Raw genomic sequence first — 5,092 nt, 5'->3', positions numbered from 1 at the left:
TAGCCCTTCGTACATCAGCTGATATTCTCAAAGTGCTGTACAGAAACCCAGCCTAAAACCCCAAACAGCAAGCAAAGCATGTGAAAGAAGCACGGTGGCTAGGAAAAACTCCCTCGGAAAAACTCCCTAGAAAGGCCAAAAACCTAGGAAGAAATCTAGAGAGGAACCAGGCTATGAGGGGTGGCCAGTCCTCTTCTGGCTGTGCAGGGTGGATATTATAACAGAACATGGTCAAAATGTTAAAATGTTAAAGTGTTCATAAATGACCACCATGGTCAAATAATAATAATCATAGTAGTTGTCGAGGGTGCAACAAGCACGTCCGGTGAACAGGTCAGGGTTCCATAGCCGCAGGCAGAACAGTTGAAACTGGAGCAGCAGCACGGCCAGGTGGACTGGGGACAGCAAGGAGTCATCATACCAGGTAGTCCTGAGGCATGGTCCTAGGGCTCAGGTCCTCCGAGAGAAAGACAGAAAGAGAGAAAGAGAGAATTAGAGAGAGCATATTTAAATACACACAGGACACCGGATAAGACAAGAGAAATACTCCAGATGTAACAGACTGACCCTAGCCCCCCGACACATAAACTACTGCAGCATAAATACTGGTGGCTGAGACAGGAGGGATCAGAAGACACTGTGGCCCCATCCGATGATACCCCCGGACAGGGCCAAACAGGCAGGATATAACCCCACCCACTTTGCCAATGCACAGCCCCCACACCACTAGAGGGATGTCTCCAACCACAAACTTACCGTCCTAAGACAAGGCCGAGTATAGCCCACAACGATCTCCGCCATGGCACAACCCAAGGGGGGGGGCGCCAACCCAGACAGGAAGACCACGTCAGTGACTCAACCCACTCAAGTGACGCACCCCTCCCATGGACGGCATGGAAGAACACCAGTAGGCCAGTGACTCAGCCCCTGTAAAAGGGTTAGAGGCAGAGAATCCCAGCGGAAAGAGGGGAACCGGCAAGGCAGAGACAGCAAGGGCGGTTCGTTGCTCCAGCCTTTCCGTTCCTCTTCACACTCCTGGGCCAGACTATACTTAATCATAGGACCTACTGAAGAGATAAGTCTTCAGTAAAGACTTAAAGGTTGAGACTGAGTCTGCGTCTCTCACATTGGTAGGCAGACCATTCCATAAAAATGGAGCTCTATAGGAGAAAGCCCTACCTCCAGCCGTTTGCTTAGAAATTCTAGGGACAATTAGGAGGCCTGCGTCTTGTGACCGTAGCGTACGTGTAGGTATGTACGGCAGGACCAAATCGGAAAGATAGGTAGGAGCAAGCCCATGTAATGCTTTGTAGGTTAGCAGTAAAACCTTGAAATCAGCCCTTGCCTTAACAGGAAGCCAGTGTAGGGAGGCTAGCACTGGAGTAATATGATCAAATTTTTTGGTTCTAGTCAGGATTCTAGCAGCCGTATTTAGCACTAACTGAAGTTTATTTAGTGCTTTATCCGGGTAGCCGGAAAGTAGAGCATTGCAGTAGTCCAGCCTAGAAGTAACAAAAGCATGGATTACATTTTTCTGCGTCATTTTTGGACAGAAAATTTCTGATTTTTGCAATGTTACGTAGATGGAAAAAAGCTGTCCTTGAAACAGTCTTGATATGTTCTTCAAAAGAGAGATCAGGGTCCAGAGTAACGCCGAGGTCCTTCACAGTTTTATTTGAGACGACTGTACAACCATCCAGATTAATTGTCAGATTCAACAGAAGATCTCTTTGTTTCTTGGGACCTAGAACAAGCATCTCTGTTTTGTCCGAGTTTAAAAGTAGAAAGTTTGCAGCCATCCACTTCTTTATGTCTGAAACACAGGCTTCTAGCGAGGGCAATTTTGGGGCTTCACCATGTTTCATTGAAATGTACAGCTGTGTGTCGTCCGCATAGCAGTGAAATTTAACATTATGTTTTCGAATGACATCCCCAAGAGGTAAAATATATAGTGAAAACAATAGTGGTCCTAAAACGGAACCTTGAGGAACACCGAAATTTACAATTGATTTGTCAGAGGACAAACCATTCACAGAGACAAACTGATATCTTTCCGACAGATAAGATCTAAACCAGGCCAGAACTTGTCCATGTAGACCAATTTGGGTTTCCAATCTCTCCAAAAGAATGTGGTGATCGATGGTATCAAAAGCGGCACTAAGATCTAGGAGCACGAGGACAGATGCAGAGCCTCGGTCTGACGTCATTAAAAGGTCATTTACCACCTTCACAAGTGCAGTCTCAGTGCTATGATGGGGTCTAAAACCAGACTGAAGCGTTTCGTATACATTGTTTGTCTTCAGGAAGGCAGTGAGTTGCTGTGCAACAGCTTTTTCTAAAATTTTTGAGAGGAATGGAAGATTCGATATAGGCCGATAGTTTTTTATAATTTCTGGATCAAGATTCGGCTTTTTCAAGAGAGGCTTTATTACTGCCACTTTTAGTGAGCTTGGTACACATCCGGTGGATAGAGAGCCGTTTATTATGTTCAACATAGGAGGGCCAAGCACAGGAAGCAGCTCTTTCAGTAGTTTAGTTGGAATAGGGTCCAGTATGCAGCTTGAGGGTTTGGAGGCCATGATTATTTTCATCATTGCGTCAAGGGATATAGTACTAAAACACTTTAGTATCTCCCTTGATCCTAGGTCCTGGCAGAGTTGTGCAGACTCAGGACAATGGAGCTTTGGAGGAATACCCAGATTTAAAGAGGAGTCTGTAATTTGCTTTCTAATGATCATGATCTTTTCCTCAAAGAAGTTCATAAATGTATTACTGCTTAAGTGAAAGCCATCCTCCATTTGCGAAGGCTGCTTTTTAGTTAGCTTTGCGACAGTATCAAAAAGAAATTTCGGATTGTTCTTATTTTCCTCAATTAAGTTGGAAAAATAGGATGATCGAGCAGCAGTAAGGGCTCTTCGATACTGCACGGTACTGTCTTTCCAAGCTAGTCGGAAGACTTCCAGTTTGGTGTGGCGCCATTTCCGTTCCAATTTTCTGGAAGCTTGCTTCAGAGCTCGTGTATTTTCTGTATACCAGGGAGCTAGTTTCTTATGACAGATGTTTTTAGTTTTTAGGGGTGCAACTGCATCTAGGGTATTGCGCAAGGTTAAATTGAGTTCCTCGGTTAGGTGGTTAACTGATTTTTGTCCTCTGACGTCCGTGGGTAGGCAGAGGCAGTCTGGAAGGGCATCAAGGAATCTTTGGGTTGTCTGAGAATTTATAGCACGACTTTTAATGCTCCTTGGTTGGGGTCTGAGCAGATTATTTGTTGCAATTGCAAACGTAATAAAATGGTGGTCCGATAGTCCAGGATTATGAGGAAAAACATTTAGATCCACAACATTTATTCCATGGGACAAAACTAGGTCCAGAGTATGACTGTGGCAGTGAGTAGGTCCAGAGACATGTTGGACAAAACCCACTGAGTCGATGATGGCTCCGAAAGCCTTTTGGAGTGGGTCTGTGGACTTTTCCATGTGAATGTTAAAGTCACCAAAAATTAGAATATTATCTGCTATGACTACAAGATCCGATAGGAATTCAGGGAACTCAGTGAGGAACACTGCATATGGGCCAGGAGGCCTATAAACAGTAGCTATAAAAAGTGAGTGAGTAGGCTGCATAGATTTCATGACTAGAAGCTCAAAAGACGAAAACGTCATTGTTGTTTGTTTTTTTTGTAAATTGAAATTTGCTATCGTAAATGTTAGCAACACCTCCGCCTTTGCCGGATGCACGGGGGGTATGGTCACTAATGTAACCAGGGGGTGAGGCCTCATTTAACACAGTTAACATAGTTATAGATCTGACTATAGTTATAGATCTGGTTTGTAGTTGTAGATCTGACTGTAGTTGTAGATCTGACTATAGTTATAGATCTGGTTTGTAGTTATAGATCTGACTATAGTTATAGATCTGGTTTGTAGTTGTAGATCTGACTATAGTTGTAGATCTGACTATAGTTATAGATCTGACTATAGTTATAGATCTGACTATAGTTATAGATCTGACTATAGTTGTAGATCTGGTTTGTAGTTATAGATCTGACTATAGTTATAGATCTGACTATAGTTATAGATCTGGTTTGTATGTTTAAGGCCACATACAGACCGATAGCTGTTCTCTGCACACCCAAGGACATAGACAGAAGCTGCTTGCTCGGGGGGTTCCCCCATGTGGACAAAATGTGTAGGTCCTCAGTAACCCAGAGTATCTGAGCAACAGACCAGAATAAACACATTGTTCATCAGAGGTAGGACCAGCCAAGTCCTAAGGGGTACTCAGGGTTTTCTAAAGCTAACCAGACAATGCTGAAAGATCTATCTATTGGTGAGGCAGTGCCACATTTTCATTTGTGCCGAAATCAAAATGAAATGAACAATGTCTTGCTAATTCAGCAGGCTATGTTGTGAAATAAGCTTTTAGAACCACATAATGGATTTAACGGTGCTCTGTGGGATGTTCAAAGTTTCTGATGTTTTTTTATAACCCAACCCTGATCTGTACTTCTCCACAACTTTGTCCCTGACCAGTTTGGAGAGCTCCTTGGTCTTGATGGTGCCATTTACTTGGTGGTGCCCCTTGCTTAGTGGTGTTGCAGACTCTGGGGGCCTTTCAGAACAGGTGTATATATATTGAGATCATGTGACACTTAAATAAAGTCCACCTGTGTGCAATTTAACTAATTATGTGACTTCTTATTTAGGGGCTTCATAGCAAAGGGGGGTGAATACATATGCACCCACCACTTTTCTTCTTTTACATTTTTTTTTTTAAACAAGTAATTTTTTTCATTTCACTTCACCAATTTGGACGATTTTGTGTATGTCCATTACATGAAATCCAAATAAAACTCAATTTAAATTACAGGTTGTAATAAAACGAAATAGGAAAAACGCCAAGGGGGATGAATACTTTTGGCACTGTATGGCACCACAAACCAGCCAAGTGGGCCGCCCACCAAAACTCATGGACCAGGCAAGGAGGGCATTAATCAGAGAGGCAACAAAGAGACCAAAGATAACCCTGAAGGAGCTGCAAAGCTCCACAGCGGAGATTGGAGTATCTGTCCACAGGACCACTTTAAGCCGTA

This window comes from Salmo salar, chromosome 27 (genome assembly GCF_965601325.2).
Source record: "Salmo salar chromosome 27, fSalSal1, whole genome shotgun sequence".
In the NCBI taxonomy this organism is placed as follows: Eukaryota; Metazoa; Chordata; class Actinopteri; order Salmoniformes; family Salmonidae; genus Salmo; species Salmo salar.
This window is presented reverse-complemented; position numbering follows the sequence as displayed.